The 17265-nt window shown below is 46.8% G+C and overlaps 1 protein-coding gene across 3 annotated transcripts in view; it reads right to left on the reverse strand.

Moving 5' to 3' along the window:
• Positions 1-11688, reverse strand: part of LOC127045856 (mitogen-activated protein kinase kinase kinase 3-like) — a 122038-nt gene extending 110350 nt beyond the window's left edge. For all 3 annotated transcript variants that reach the window (XM_050942600.1, XM_050942599.1, XM_050942598.1), the window contains exon 1: positions 11369-11688. The gene's annotated coding sequence lies outside the window, so the exon portion shown is untranslated. The remainder of the gene's footprint in view (positions 1-11368) is intronic.
• Between the last annotated feature and the right edge of the window lie 5577 nt (positions 11689-17265).

The following is a 17265-nucleotide window of genomic DNA, read 5'->3' on the forward strand; positions in this document are numbered from 1 at the left end:
TCTGAGGTTAAGGAGAATAATTTTTCTCCCTCCTCATAAGAACCTTTTATGTACTTGAAAACTGTTATGTCCCTGCTCAATCTTCTCTTCTTCAGACTAAACAAACCTAATTTTTTCAGCCTTCCCTCATATATCATGTTTTCTAGACTTTTAAACATTTTTGTTGCTCTTCTTTGGACTTTCTCCAATTTGTCCACATCTTTCCTGAAATGTGACACTCAGAATTGGACACAATACTCCAGCTGAGACCTAATCAGCACAGAGTAGAGTGGAAGAATGACTTCTCGTGTCTTGCTTACAACTATAGGTGCCGACTTTCTAATGTGCCAGGGAGTGCTCCCCAAGTCTCCACCTAAGGCCCTGCCCCGCCCCGACCCCTACCCCTTCCCCCAAACCCCCACCTCCACCCTACCTCTTCCCATCCCCACTCCGACTCTTCCTGCCCCCATTCTGCCCTGCCTCTTCCTGCCCTCTCCCCTCACCCCCCCCCCCGGCACCTCCTGCACACTGCAGAACAGCTGATTTGCAGCCAGTGAGAGGCGCTGCGAGAGAGGGGGAGACGCTCATCGGTGGGGCCGCCAGCAGGCAGGAGGCACTGGGGGTAGAGGCGCTAAAAGCACCCACCATTTTTGGCACCTATGCTTACAACAATCCTGCTAATACATCCAAGAATTAGGTTTGCTCCCCCCCCCAGCGGTGTTACACTCGACTCATATTTAGTTTGTGATCCACTATGACCCCCTGATCCCTTTCTGCAGCACTGCTTCCTAGACAGCCATTTCCCATTTTGTCTTAACTGACTGTTCCTTCCTAAGCCGAGTACTTGCCATTTGTCCTTACTGAATTTCATCCTGTTTCTTCAGACCATTTCTCTAGTTTGTCCAGATCACTTTGAGCTTTAATCCTATCCTCCAAAGCACTTGTAATCCCTCCCGGCTTTGGTATTATCCGCAAACTTTATCAGTGTACTCTCTATGCCATTATCTAAATCACTGATGAAGATATTAAACAGAACCAGACCCAGAACTGATCTCTGGGGGACCCCGCTCAATATGCCCTTCCAGCTGACTGTGAACCACTGATAACTACTCTATGGAAACAGTTTTCCAACCACTTATGCACCCACCTTATAGTAGCTCCGTCTAGGTTGTATTTCCCCAGTTTGTTTATGAGAAGGTCATGTGAGCTAGTATCAAAAGCCTTATTAAAGTCAAGATATACCACATCTACTGATTCCCCCCACCCCATAAGGCTTGTTACTTTGTCAAAGAAAGCTATTAGGTTGGTTTGACAGGATTTGTCCCTGAGAAATCCATGCTGACTGTTACTTACGTTATTATCTTCTAGATGTTTACAAACTGATTGTTTAATTATTTGCTCCATTATCTTTCCAAGTACCGAAGTTAAGATGACTGGTCTGTAATTCCCTGCGTTGTCCTTATTTCTCTTTTTATACATAGGCACTATATTTGTGCTTTTCCAGTCCTCTGGTATCTCTCCCATCTTCCACGACTTTTCAAAGATTATTACTAATGGCTCAGACATCTCCTCAGTCAGCTCCTTCAGTATTCTAGGATGTATTTCATCAGGCCCTGGTGACGAAAACATCTAACTTGTCTAAGTAATTTTTAACTTGTTCTTTCCCTATTTTAGCCTCACTTCCAGTCCTAAGATGCATTGCTAGGCTCTGTTAACCAGCTGATCTTCCACTCCAAAGGTAGCTGCAATCCGCTGAAGAATCCTGTTTGTGGGGTTCATAAAGAATTTTTGGACTCTTCACGACCCAGAATATCACATGACTATTATAGCCCTGATTCTCCTCTCACACTAGTCTTACTCCAGTTTAATTTGCTTGACTGCAGTGGTGTCGCTTTTGGTTTACATTAAAGAGAATCCGGCCTTATATACCCACAGAGAAGGAACTGGCAAACGTACTAACCCTACACTGCAGAAAAGAAACTGAATCCTTTTGCTAGTTTCCCATACACCATGTTGATGCAGCCTCTTCTTACAATTTGCTAAAACCAGCCAATATTTCAGCAAACATTTTATTTCAATTCCTACTGTTGTCATTCTGTTTGCTGTTTCCGCATGTTCTATGATCAGGAGATTTGCTAAATAAGTTAAAAAAATTGCTTCTTTATCTTTCTTCAATTAATTGCCTAGATTAACAACTGTTTGGAACATATGTGATCCAGCTCCATCATGTTATCTAGTATTGCCCCCCAGTATGAATAAATAAAACACACTGGTCTACACTAGGAATTTACATTGGTAGAGCTCTCTCTCTCTGGGGTGCGGATTTTTCACCTAACCCTCTGTGTAGACAGCATGAGGTGGATGGAAGAGTTCTTCTCTCAACCTAACTACCACCTCTCGGGGAGGTGGATTACCTATGCCAACAGGAGAATCTCTCCCCGTCGGCATAGGTAGTCGCTACATTGAGCTCTACATGGGTGCTACTACAGTATTCTTTAAGTGTAGACAAGCCCTAAGAAAATGAAAGGGATATGAATCCACAAGTCTTTCCATAAGTTAGCGATGCACAAAACCGTCTGTGTTTCACTGTAGCCAAGTCCAAGATTGCACACCACTCATGCAAAGAAACAAGTTTGGAAATCCCTTCCTGCAGCCCCATCCTTCCTACAAGCCGCCCCTCCCCACGCCCCAGCCAAGATTGCTAAGGAAACCAGATGCCAAGTCCCAGCCAAAATAATGAGCTCACCCACTCTTAGGAGAGCCTACAGTGTGTTTCATGAGTCATGGGAAGCAACATCTCCTTGCTTTGGTAATGCCAGGTAAGCAACTGACTTTTCTCTCTCTCACACACACACACCCCAGGATTCTCTACATTTTATTTTTGAAAAAGCAGATTGGGCCAGGCCCATCTGCTTAGAAACAAAAACAGAATTTCAGCCCAAATACCCTGGAATCCCAGATCCATTCCTGCCCCATCAGTTTTGGCTCCAGGACAGATCCCAAGCAGGGAGGAGTATCATTTCCCAGTGCTGGTTCAAGCCTGACCCGAAGAGCCAGACCTGAGCACTAGCCTCGATTTGCCCTCACAGCTGAGCACAAAACCCAAGTCCAGGCCCAGTCCAGATCCAAGCACCACGCTCCGCAGCAGCTGAGGGGGGAGGCGGGGCAGCAACAGAGGGGAGGGGAGGCTAAGGATGGGGAGGAGGAGAAGGAAAGAGAGACAATGCCATATCCTATTCCACAAGCCAGAGTATGGCTCCACATTACCAGACACGTACTAGCCTGAGCCTGATTCAAAAGCGGAGACCAGAGGCATCAGCCTTGTATGAATCTCAGCACCTTCCCATCAGCTGCTGGTGGCGAAACAGGCCTCTCAACAGGGCACTACCTATGAACCTCACCAGTGCCCCCTTCCCCACATTCACACTATTTTTATTCAGCCCCTGGATAGCAGATTTATTCTTCTGACTAGCAAGGATCAAGCAAATTTTTCAAGCCCCGCAATGTTGCGGCAAATGGACGTAAGCTTCCCACAGCATGGGCTTAGAAAGAACTAGATTTCATCTGCTGATGGTTCCCAGACTCCTAACTAGAGATAAACAGTAGAGATATGCAGATGGTTTGCCTGCGCCCCTCAGGTGTCAGTCTGTCTATGCACCCTCTCCCCACCTCTGAACAAGAGGGGCTGCAGAAGAGGACTCCTTCGTAGCCTGCCAACGACACACCTGAATCTGGCCAAAGAGGGGTGGGCAGGATGAGGAGATGTTCAGTGACACAATTTAGGCCACTGAGCAAGACCTAGGAAGGTGGGCTTCTGCCAGTCCTCACTGCTGAGCTCTCTGGAAATTTGGCCACAGACGCTGCCTTTGGAGGCATGTGTGTTGGGGCACGGGCTCCCACAGAAGTGTAGGCCAGGGGTCGGCAACCTTTCAGAAGTGCTGTGCCGAGTCTTCATTTATTCACTCTGATTTAAGGTTCCGCGTGCCGGTAATACATTTTACTGTTTTTAGAAGGTCTCTTTCTATAAGTCTATAATATATAACTGAACTACTGGTGTACGTAAAGTAAATTTTAAAATGCTTAAGCAGCTTCATTTAAAATTAAATTAAAATGCAGAATCCCCCGGACCAATGACCAGGCCCTGGGCAGCGTGAGCGCCACTGAAAATCAGCTTGCGTGTCGCCTTCGGCACCTGTGCTACAGGTTGCCTACCCCTGGTATAGGCAATGCTCCCGACCATCTCTGGTTGGCTAGGACATTGCATTCCCCCCCGGCAAACATTTAAAAACTGAAAAACAAGACACCTCTGCACACACTTCTCCCTCTGGACAGTGCGAGTGAGAACAAACACAGGACAGATGTTACTTATGTGGCTCAATGAACAGCTGGAAGTCACTCAAATATACACTGATGAACATGGTATAGGAACCCATACAAAATAAAACAGAAAGGATTGGGCACATTCAGCAAGTCCACAGAAACCATGCAAATGCAAAGACAGAATCTGGGTCGTGTACAATGGCAACTATCTATCTGTGCATTAATTTATTCAATGGGCCTTTCCCCAAGGGCCCTGTATCTCATCTATGGTTTGTGCTCAATCTGAGCAGTCCACACAAACCACTCAGAGAGCGGCACATTCCCAGATTTGGGGGCTTATTGGCACCATGTCCGGGGCGGGGGTGAAAAATAAGACTTTGTAGCATGCCCTAAAGGTTATCAGGGCAAGTTCCAGAATCAAAAACTCCCTTTTAGCAATCAACCTCTTTTCTTTTAAACAAGGCTGTTAGTTCAGGCACCTCTGCTGATCACAGGAGGAGAAAGATGGTCTTGGAGGTAACCAAGCCCCAATTCATTGGACTTTAACAGATCAAAACCTAGCCCCCTACACTGTACTCAGAGGCCAAGTGAGTGTACGCAGGGAAGGGGGAGGTAAGAGGAGAGGTAGTACCTTGGAAAGTCAGGACAGTCACATCTCTGCATTATCATCTCCCATGGTTGTTCTAGTCTTAACTTCCACTGTAAATTGCTTAGGGCAAGGAACCTGTCTGGAGTCAGATCCTCAGTGTAAATCCTGGTGTCAATCAAAGGAGAGATACCGATTTACAGCACTCGAGTAGCTGACCCATGGCGTGCCAAGTGCCATGCTTACACAGCGCCAGAGTGGTGTAACACACACAGCAATATCAAAACAACTCACTGCTCAGCGGCTCACATGTACTAGGATGAGTCTGGTAGGTCTCAACAAATCTCCCAGTGAACTAGTGGCCCCAGCTGGGACTAACTAGTAGTTACAAGCACTAGCAAGGGCCCAAGTACAAAGGCTTGGGTGTGGCAGCTCCCCCAAGGCAGGGTTAAGGGTCAGTTAGAGGACAGCCTGCACAGCGCTACCCATCCCAGACCTATTGGTCTCTGGATACTCCAGAGGCTTCCCTCTCTGCATCTGTCAGGCTAGCACGTTTCATCAGAGCTAGGTTCATGGGACGTTTTGTAAGAGGACTTGTCAAAGCACTGACCCCTTTCCCAGAGCAGGTAGGTCTAGCATCATAAGATGCCCCTTTCCTAACAATGTCACACCACTAGCTACAAACCTATCCATGGACACCTCCCCTCTTTCCTTATTTTAATGTACAACTTCCACGCCCCGATAGCTATAACACACTCCAGGCTGTGTGCCCCTGGACAGAATCACTTGGCCTCCAATCCCCTCCTGGGGCTGGGGAGATCTGTCCATCCCTTCTTAGGGCCTGATCCTGCATGCACTTATGACTGGGTGTCTTACCTGTTTAGTACTATATGCAGCCCCACCCTTTCCAGGATCGGGCTCTTCTTCACTAGCTGCTGCACACGCTACCAGTTGGACTTTGCCCTATGCAGCTCCCCAGGCTCTGAGCCGAACTCCCACCTTCAGCTCCACCTTCCTTCCTCACTGCCACTGCTTCTCCTTCTTGGGCTACCTCTAATCATCTCCCAGTCCACAGCACATAGAAGTAGGAGGCTTTAATTCAGCTGACAAACCTCTCCTCATTCTAACTACAATGGCCCCAGTGTGGAATCCTCGCTCCGTCTGGACGTCTCCAGGGCAATTTGCCCAAGTAAGAATTAGACGAGAAGGTCACTGCTTTTTGACCCAAGTATTCCCACTGTTGCAGTCTCTGTTTTAGTGGCACAACAGCAGTAGCGCTACTATACACTGGGCTCCCGATCCCACGTCGTCCAGCTATTTTAGAGCAGATCTAGGTGAGACGGTGCTTAAAACGCCAGCCACCACCAGCACCGTGTGTACATCTGTGATCTTGCCAGCACTGCTGCTGGGGAAGGTGAGCCACTGGGAGTAGCAGTGGGAAGTTTTAAGGCCAGCTGGTGAAGCCCTTTCTTCAACTGCGGGGCAATTCCTCACACCAATACGTCCACTGACTTCAATGGGGCTCCTTGCACGAGGAGCTGTTCACCCAGCTGTCCCGCAGAGTAACAAGCTGCGTGTACAGATGAGGATTGTCTGTATTCCCCCAGGAGTGACAGGGTTGTGAAATCAGACACAGCTCGGCCAATCTTCTAATAAAATGTGACTATTTGCATGCTGCATTCCTAGGGTCCAATCCTAATCCCATTGAAATCAGTGAGCCATAGATGTAGCTAATGAGGAGTGGGGAGCATACGTCCCCCAACAACTGCTCACTCTCCGGCTGATGTCTCATATTGCAATTACAAAGCTCAAGCATTTGCACTCCTGCCAACCTCCCTGCCCCTCCAATCTCTAGTGTAACTGCACTTACGCAATCAGCAATTTGTCAGTGACTCCAACAGAAGCAGGCCCGGGTACCTATTTAAAAGATCTTAAACGGTTAAAGCCCTTATATTATTATTAAAGATCAGAGTTGGGTCACAGTGATTTTGTGGTTGATCCTTATTAAAATCACACTGTTGTCCAAACGCAATGTTAGACTCCAAGAGAACCATAGAAGCAGGCTGAGATTAAAACACAACCACCCTATACAAACACAGACAACAGATAACTTCCCTCCCAAACAGAAGAGGACTCTTCTTTCCCCTTCTAGGGAAAGAAATGGAGACTGAACCACAGAGGACAATTGTTAGTCATAATGCTTTAGGCATCACTAGAAGGCACACTGATCCATATTCATGGGCACTGTATCAGACCACAAATAGAACAGATTTCACTCTATAGGACTGAGAACATTTTGCACTCCTGTGGGAGCTTTCATCCAAGGATCTCAGAGTGCTTTGCAACTTTAACTAGTTGAGCCTCACAGCATCCCCTGGACTAAGTATCACCATTACGATTTTAAAGAGAGGGAAACTAAGGCACACAAGAAAGACTTGCCCCAAATCATGCAGTCACTAAATGGCACGCTCAAGAATAGAAACCAGGCATCCCAACTCCCACTCTTGATGCTTCCCCTAGTAAAGGTCAGCTCATGTGACAATCCCATTGGCTCACCATCCCTATTTCTTTACCGTTTGTAATATTAGGTGCAGGCTCCACCTCTGTAAAGTATTGCGGGGGTGGGCGGCAGGAACACAGAGCTTTCCGCCATCTTATTTTTTATGGCAGCACTCAAGTCATGTGGAGAGCTCTGAAAACTGACACTTGTTCAATACAGATGATTGCAACAAAAGAAACAAAAGCTCGGCTGGCAAGCACTGCTGCGCAGCAGGTGTGAAGTCCTGTAGCCAACTAACTGCTCTGCCACAACGGGTAACTCGGGCCTTACATCTGCAAGCCATATTAATCCTTTGATGCTTTCCTGAAGGGATTCACAAAGACAGCAGGATTAGTCATTTCATCTTGCATTGCTTTAAACAAAACAAAAAAACCAGAGGCTCTAGGTAAATCCATACACCACTAGACTTAGGATTAGTGGGCCATATATAGTTTTCTGGGAAGCCTGAATAGTGTTTGAGGTCTCAGAGAGAAATCAAAAATAACCAAGCTAAATTCCATATTTTCTCTCTTCATCCTTATATAAATGATTTTTCCATCTGCGGAGTACACAGCAGACATTCTGTACATTTTTTGGTTCTAAGATTGTAATTTAATAGGTATCTGGGAGGCAGGGCAAAAAAAAATAATAATAATAATAATGAAGCTGAGATACTTAGACCGAGTATACTTATACCGAGGCTTGACAACATTACAGCCAAATCCTGGTCCCACTGAACCCACCCTGGATGGAATCCAGGTGATAAGAGGGTGCTGAAGTCACTGGAAAAGAGTGGCTTTAAAACCTCTCCCGGGTTTGAAGCAGGTTTCAAGCACTGGGCAGGAAAGGGTTAAGAGCCTGGGGTGTGTCATGGGTGGAAGGACAAGTCAGCTGGAACTCAAAGCCCTTAACCCCTTCCTGCCTGGTCCCTGAATCCTGCTAGCCAGCATAGGAGAGGAAGGAGGGGTTAGTCTGTCTTTTCTCTGGTGTCCCCAGCCTCAGCATGCAGAGTCCCGAGGAGGGCCACATAGGCATTGCCTTGAGGTGGGGGTAGGAGGCAAGCTTTGGAGTGTAGATTCAGGCGTTATTGCAAGCCTGTCAAACAGTACAATAATGCCAGTCATCAGCAGACAACATGAGCACTTTGGATGGGATGGAGGAGGCAGCACATTCCTTAAGCTTTAACCTAATCTACTGGCTACCAGCAAAGTAGCCCCACTCACCCTGCTGGCAATCCCTTCAGGCCAAGTTCCAGTCAATATCCATACAGGAGGATGTACCTCCCCTCACTGCCTCAAAGAAAAAAAACCCCAAGCCCTCCTATTAGCATGTTTACACAGTGGGGCTGTGGGTTTCCAATAGGAAACTAAGTCATATGGAAAAAACTAAAGGCACTGAAACCATTTTAGAGACGCAACATATAAAAGAGCCTTTAAATCCACAACTAAACAGACCGGCCCACCCAACCATGCATTCTGGCACCAACAGAGGTTCTTTTAGAAGTGATCAAACCCCTGTCAATGCAATAGACTGTGCAGTACTGTGCGGATGAACTCCGATTCTGCAAACGTCTCATGGCAGATCTGAAACCAGTATAAAACTCCAGGGTTCGGATAACACAGCGTCACAGTCCTAAATTCCTCATGAAGACAGCTAAACATCTGCGAAGCGGCAGAGGAGTTCAACTCCTGCAGAACTTAAGAAGATTTCTACATTCTCAGGCATCAGTTCTACACTTCTCTTTGCCTAAACTAAGCTCCCGCTTAGAGCTGTGGCAACCTGCGCATAGGGGACTGAAAACTCAGCCAGTTACCACCCATTCTGCCAGGATGTTACCCCTTGTCCTCCATGGAACAGGCAGGTGGTTTCACCCAGAAAAACCCCTTGGATCACCCAAAGTCTGCACAGACCCTAGGAACTCTGCTGAAAGCCAGGTCTTGTTCCTCTATAATGCTTCCAAGACCCTGCTTCCTTCTTTGACTGCACAGCTCCACAATTCTCAACCACATCCTCTGCTCTGCGCCTGCAAAAAGGGAAGGGAGCATTTGGCTTTCTGGCCCTACTCAGGCAAAAATCCTTCTGTAGGCAATCTCTGACTTGCAATGAGCTAAAGTCAGGTCTCTGTGCAAAAATAACACCAGATAACGATCCCTTGTAAAACAAAAAGAGGAAGAGGACGTCATCAGAAAACTCAAAGACGGTGGGACAAACTCAGAGGTTTATCTAGCTGGTAAGATATACACTTTATTCTATTTACATGATACACCAATTTAGATTTCCTCAGACTCACGCCTACGTATTGGCATGAACTTTTAGCCCCTTACACGTCATCTCTCAGTCCAGCCCAGTCTGTCTGAAGTTTGGTGCTAGCAAAATAAACTTCCTGCAACATCAACCTGTATGTGCTAACATGGCACAACTCATGATTCTATGGAGACTCCGTGCTGCAATCCACTCAAATATAACTGGGTGGAAGGGGAAAAACCCATGCCATATTTCCCATATTTCTACTGGTTTGCAATGACTATCGCTCATGCCACACCCCCACAGTAGGAACAATCTCTCTTGGGCCAAATAGCTCTGTGGTTCTGCAAATCCTTCCTTCAAACCCATGCCTGCCACAAATCCTCCCCCACTCACCCTTCTCATGGACTGTACCCCAGAGCGGCTTCTGTGATTGAACTGTAGCTGCATTGCAGTGAGACTCTGCAAATCCTCTGCATAGGGAATTCCCTCTGATGTCAGTGGACTTTACACACACACACACAATGGACTTGAGGAATCAGACCTTTACATTAGCAGGTGTTTGGAGCAGGGAGCCCTGCTGTTTGCATGCTTTACAAAGGGACTTGTACCCTTATTATGATAAATCATCAGGGAACAAATGACTGCAAAGGGTAATAGAGTTACACTGGGGTGCATTTGGCCCAATAATTGTACACATTCCTCTAACTCTATTCCATATATACCTCAGCGGCAATCCCGTTCTTGCCTACAATAGATTAATCTGGCCTATGGTCCATGAATAATTATTAATATTTCAGTCAAGCCTAGAAGCCTCAGTTATGGATCAGGACCCCATAGTGCTAGGCGCTGTACAAATACAAAACAAAAATAGGGTCCCTGCATCAAAGAGTTCTGACCAGCCAAGCTTATATACAGAGAAATAATTCAATTTCACATGGCATTTCTGTGCCTTTATCCACTGCCCCCAGCCTCAGACTGTTTTAGCAGTGCTCTGCAGATTCTACACAACTTCTCAGCTGAATATGTTTTTTAATCTGTTAGATTTAAGTTATTTAGAGGGAATAATATACAATGATCTCATTACCAAGACTGGAAAAATCAACACAACTTCTCATAATCAAAACCCACACCAATTTTGGAAGAAAGGAGGGGTGGGAAACTTCTGTGTACTGAGAACCCCTGCCTCGGTAAGAGGCGTTCGCCTGAAACGCTCTGCAGAGCTCCAGAAGTTTAATAACTCTGCCCCTCACCATTATAAAATTGAGGCGGCCTGCTAAGCAGAAAACTCAGGTATTTATTTCTCAGCGTTAACATTAAGATCACCGCGGATCGGAACCAAACACGCGCCCTGATCGCAGCCAGCAGTACCTCCTAATGCATCCCAGCAGCAGCTGCTTTTCCTGGCACTTAATTTTTCGTGCAACCAGCTCCCACCCAGGGGACACAGAAATGCAGGAAGTCTGCAATCAAAGTGTGTGTGTGTGTGGGGGGGGAGGAATAACACTACAACTTTGAATAATGACACATGATGAACGGAAAACCCATAGCTGGAGAGGAAGGGGGGTGGCAGGGAGTTGGGTATGCAAACAGGTTTCTACCCGGTATCAAATAGGTGCTGCCAAAGTCTCTAGAAAGGGAAGAAAGAGACACAGGAGCGGACCAATGCAAGCACCTGAAAGGGTGGGGGGCCGCCTTACCTCGTCTAACGCCTCTGTCACACCTGGCGCTCCATAGCGGACACCGGCTGCGGCTGCTGCACAGCGAGAGGTGGAGGCAGCCGGCCGAACGGACCCAAAGCGGCGCCCGGGCTCCGGATCAGATCATGCCTCCCCCTGCCCCGGTCCAGCGCCCACTCCACAGACGACGACCCCGGGTCCCAGCGCGGAGCAGCCGCCGTGGGCAGGGCCGCCCCTGCTATAATCCCCGAGGGCAAGGTGCAGAGATTACTGCCGCCCTCTCCCTGCAGCAGGAGCCGCGCGGAAAGTTGCGCCCGCGGGCTCCGCTCGCATGCACGGGACGCGTGGGGCGGGCGAGGAAACTTTGCAGCCAGCTGTGGCACAGCGGCAGGCGGGGGCGGAAGCGGTGACGCCGGGCCGCCCCGGCCAATGGGGTGGAGGCAGGGAGCCTGGCTGGCTCCGCCTTGGCTACAGCTACAGGGGTTCAGGGCTGGCTCAGGGCTGCTCCCTTTGCCGTCAATGGGAGTCGGGCCAGGAGGGCCAGCGAAAGCAAAGTGCCGCCCCGTGGGTCCTGGGATGGCCTCGCTGCAGGCTAAGCGTGACCCTGGCTCAGGGTTGAACCCTAGCTCCCCCCCCTCACAAAGCAGCCGCACTGGGCTCAGCAAGCCCTCAGGACTGGGGTCCTAGGAGCCTGGGCGTGGGGTCAGAGCCCAAGTCGCACTGTGAACCTGGTCCAAGCCAGTGTGGATGCAGCTCAAGCCACTGGCCCGAGTCAGAAGGTCTGTGCAGTGCAGGATAGACACAGCATGGCTGGGAGACCCAGCTTCAGCAGTTGTGAACCAGGGTTTACAATGCAACGTGGTTGCTTAACACAGGCTTGGAAACACCATGGCCCCATCCCTGGGCTTACAATGCAGCCTAGAATGTTTCTAAATGGACAACCTACCCTCCTTCTCAATTACTGAGGGACAGTCGCCACACATTGATATATGTGCTTTCCACAACCAACTCTCTGTTTAACTTTTTATGAGTGATATACCCGACTACTTGGATGCCAATATCTAAACTATATTCTTAAATTTACTCACCTAAATTTGGGTTACTGATGATTATGCACTATATGTATATTATAACTTTAAAAACAAACTTTGTATTTGTGGATAATCTAAGCACTATACCCAGATGTACAAACACTCTTTTCTCAACCTGTGTATTATATACATTTAACATTAGCTTTATTAATGTCAAAGGTGGCATTAAAGTCAGCTTTCTCTATCACGTTGTGAAGTGAATGGACCACTATGAGCATCTGGTGTGTCAGGCACAGCATAGGCCCTAGGACTGACCCCAGCATCAAGCCCAATAAGAGCTTTCTGGGTTAACTTATTTAACATTGTCTTAAAAGCTGAGAATTTCCTTCCCCTTCCCCCCATCACTGGACCAGATTTAATTAATTTGGAAGCACTGATCAGTGTAGCAAAGGACAAACCTTGCCTCATCAGGCTTGCCAACCCTAAATGTTGAAATGTCACAAGCCAGACCTGGTGATCACAGTTATGAGACGGGTTTAAAAATTATAAATGTAGGGGATATATATTTTGAGTTATATTCATAGATTCATAGATTCTAGGACTGGAAGGGACCTCGAGAGGTCGAGTCCAGTCCCCTGCCCTCATGCCAGGACCAAATACTAGACTATCCCTGACAGACATCTAACCTACTCTTAAATTTCTCCAGAGGTGGAGATTCCACAACCTCCCTAGGCAATTTATTCCAGTGTTTAACCACCCTGACAGGAACTTTTTCCTAAAGTCCAACCTAAGCCTCTCTTGCTGCAGTTTAAGCTCATTGCTTCTTGTTCTATCCTTAGAGGCTAAAGTGAGCAAGTTTTCTCCCTCCTCCTTATGACACCCTTTTAGATACCTGAAAACTGCTATCATGTCCCCTCTCAGTCTTCTCTTTTCCAAACTAAACAAACCCAATTCTTTCAGCCTTCCTTCGTAGGTCATGTTCTCAAGACCTTTAATCATTCTTGTTACTCTTCTCTGGACCCTCTCCAATTTCTCCACATCTTTCTTGAAATGCGGTGCCCAGATCTGGACACAATACTCCAGTTGAGGCCTAATGAGCGCAGAGTAGAGCAGAAGAATGACTTTTCGTGTCTTGCTCACAACACACCTGAGTTTTGAGCCTTTAGAGGTTGCATTTCCCAACTTTTCTCTGCAGCCATTAAGGCTAGAAACTTTAGGCTGCCATTGATTTAAAGAGGGCCAGGATGTCACCCATACTTTCTTTTTTAAGGGGAGGGAGGAAAGCTGAGATTCTGGTACAATCACCTGACTCCAGGAACTGGGGATTTAAGAAAGACATCAAATATTGCAAGAGTTGGCAATGCTTCAACATACACATTGTTCATCACCCCAAACAGTTGGCATCATTATAACTCACTTCTGTAACCATCCTTTTCTGCATGAAAGAAATACCAGAAGGTTGTGGGATGGGTTGTTTTGTTTGCTTTGCTTTTAGTTCACTTTCTTTGGGGCCTGATTCTCAGTTATCCCATCCTGGTGCTTGTAGCAAGGAGACGGGTGTCACAAGTGGCTTTAACACCCTGCTGCATAACCGGCATTCTGAGGCTATTGCAGGGCTTGCCTGGCCTCAAGGCTGCTCAAACTTATGCTGTGCTTCCCAGGGATCCCTTGTGGCCCCCAGTTTAAACACAATTTTATGTGGGACTACAGAGTCTGCTGTGGTTTAAGGGTGAAATTCACCCTTATACAGAGTGGCCACCACAAAGCCTATGGGTTTAAATCCCACTTAAGACCTCTGAGTTTAAGAAGGACTTCAATAAGGCAAAATCTTTGGACTCAATTTCACTCTAACTGAATGGATGAGAGAGAGAAAAGGACAAATGTAAGGAATAGAGCTTCTAAAAATACCCTTGCTGATCACTTCCCAGCCACCCTCTTCACCACCACCACCCTGGCAAAATCCTAAAGCTGGCCCCATTCTCCTTAGGTTTTTAAATGATTAGTTGCTGCAAGAAGGTAAGCGTCATTGTCTGTAAAGGTAATAGAAGCACAAACCAAGGAGCTCTCCGGAGAGATTCAGATCTCACAATCTAGTCTATAATTGCCATGACCTATTCATAGAATCCATAGAAACCCTTTTCTGTATACCAAATAACAGTGCCTGGCTCCAGCCCAAATCACTGTGTTTCCTCACTCCATAAAGGATTTTACTACACCAAGCGAGGTCTTGGTGTAATCAAATAGTATTTCCCACTTGCACAGTATTTATGGAGCTTATGGGGAGATTTCCAGTGAGACTGAACTGTTGCTGGAGTCAACCCTGACTCCAGCTTGCCCTGTCAGCTTGAGCAGTGGTGTAAGAATCTCCTAAACCACCTGGCTTTGGGAAGGAGATTGCCCCAATCTGCGCCTTTGCTCTCACTCCTGCAACTTCTACTGTTGAGTTACATTTCAAATGGTTTGGCTCCCATCCATCGGGGATGTGAGTGAGGAATTCATGTGTTGCAGACACTCACATTTATTATATAGAGCACACACGAACCTTTGGAGCTGGGCATAGAATCCTGGTTCTTGAGCTTCAGAGGTATAAGCCACTGAGCAAAAAGATCTCCCTCAGCTGGTAACAGCAGGAGGTCCTTTAGTCTTGTTGGGATCTAGCCACTAGAGAGTTATAGCATTCTGTCACCCACTCATGTGCATGAGGACAGGACATTATGCATGGCCAGCCACTGGATTCAGGGAGTCCTATTTGCTGCTGTGATCTGGAATTACTTAGGCATGTTCCTAACTCTACTACCGCTGACATCAATGGGAGTTTTACCGTTGACTTCACTGGAATCAGAGTTAGGCCAGCACTGAGTACTGTTGAAAATCCCACCCTGGGTGATTATTCTCTTGGGAGCTTCTTTAATGGTTTGAAAATACACCTAGAGGCATGACACAATACAAGACTTAGGTATTTCAGTTCATGGATGGTGGAAGTACCACAAGATGACCAGCATCCAGTACTTCACTGGTGTAAATCAGTATGGAAGCAGTGTGGCTCAATGGACAGAGCATTGGGCTGGGGCCTCTATTCCTGCTTCTGCAGGGTGATCCTGGGCCAGTCACTGCTCTGCTCTGTGCCTTAGTTCCCCCAACTGTACAATAAGGGTAATGAGTCTAACCTCCTTTGTAAAATGGTTTGTGCTCTTGTATGGTGTTTCTCACCAGCAGAGCTAAGTGATAACAACACTGTGTTCAGCATCACTCCCGTGAATCAATGGAGCTGTGCGGATTTACACCAACTGAGGAACTGGCCTCAGATCTAGAGTTATTCTGTACCCATTAATTGTTCTTTGTGGGATCTATAAAGCCTGGAAGAAGCCTAAACACAAATACAAAGGCTTAATGTATAGGTGGATTAAAATATTTTGGTGCAGTTGTCATGCAATACCACTGATTAATATTAGTCTGCATTAATAGCCTTCTCCATATTTACATAGAAAGGATATTTTTACAAACATTGGACTGGCAGCATTTCTGAACAACTATATTGTTTTATTTATCATTGAGGGGTAGATATTTGGCTTTATTCAACTTTATCTGACTCCTACAGGCGATAGCTTGGTTTCTGTGGGACATGAATACATGGCCCAGAGATCACTGACCAGATTCCAGTGCCGCTAAATACACTCTGCCTAACCTACAATTCTCCCATGCTGTCTATTGGATACAATATCCGTTTTCAGCTCCTGTCCTAAACTATGGCATGGTGCAGCTGTGGCTGCTGAACGGCTGTCAGGCTTTCTTCCATGTGTGTCAGTGGTGGGTGAAATCCTCCCTAGACTTAGGTTGTAAAGTGCCTTGAGTTTTTCCGTGATGCTGTATACCTATACTAGTTGTTATCACTTAGTAAGTAAGTCTATTGGAAGACACTTTCAGTTACTTCCGTATTTTAAAAAAATCAATGCATTTATTTCACAGGACAGTATTCCTGAGCAAAAACACAGCTTGAAGGGACATTTCAGGTAGCAAATTCTAAATTCTCTCACTGTGGTGTAGCTTGCTATCCCTTCCTTGGCCATATCATCCAGCCCAGGATTTAGGAAGATTTTATGTGGTGACACCAGGCAGCGGGGCGGGGAGGGGGGGTTCAGTTAGCATTACAGAGTCCTGTTTGCACCAGTCAGTCTCAGTACAGCCTCTTCATTCTATTTACTGTGTGCATTCACCCACCTTCCCATTAACAGTAGAAAGCTGAGTTCCTGTAGGTGTCCTGATACAAAACCCAGAGGGGTTAATGTGACACATACAGGAAGATAACAAAAAGGTAATTGCCAATAGCTATGAACTGGCTCAAACAGCTCGACTCTTTCGTCCATTTCCATTATCTCCAGCACCCTGGGTCAGATTCACCCAGGCTGGGTGTAACTCCCCTGAGACCGATTGCATGACTACAACAAATGGATTTTCTCCCTTGTGCATATTGCACATGCAATAAGGGCTGAGAGTAGCATTCCGCTTCCAAGCTGCCTCTGGTCCACGACTTGCAAACCCCTTATCTGCATGGACCAATCACGGGGATTCAATGCCAAACGGAACAGAGTGAAAATGCAAAGAGCCTGTCCACTGGGGATTGGTAAACTGACAGCATAAGGGATCATTTTTCAAAGACCCTCCCACACACACCAGAATCCTTTGAAGATCGCTTACAAGGGCATCATCCTGTGTGTTAGTCAGAGTTGTGCTGGTAAAAATGTGCTGGACAGAAAGCCCTAGGTCATTATATGATCTGTGTCTCTAGGCACAGCACGTACATCATGGACCTTTCAGCCAGGGCCAGGTCTAGCTCAGAACACTATGGATTTTAGCCAGGGCCAGAACTAGCAGTATGGAAATACCATG

The sequence above is a fragment of the Gopherus flavomarginatus genome, chromosome 2 (assembly GCF_025201925.1).
Source record: "Gopherus flavomarginatus isolate rGopFla2 chromosome 2, rGopFla2.mat.asm, whole genome shotgun sequence".
Taxonomy (NCBI): domain Eukaryota; kingdom Metazoa; phylum Chordata; order Testudines; family Testudinidae; genus Gopherus; species Gopherus flavomarginatus.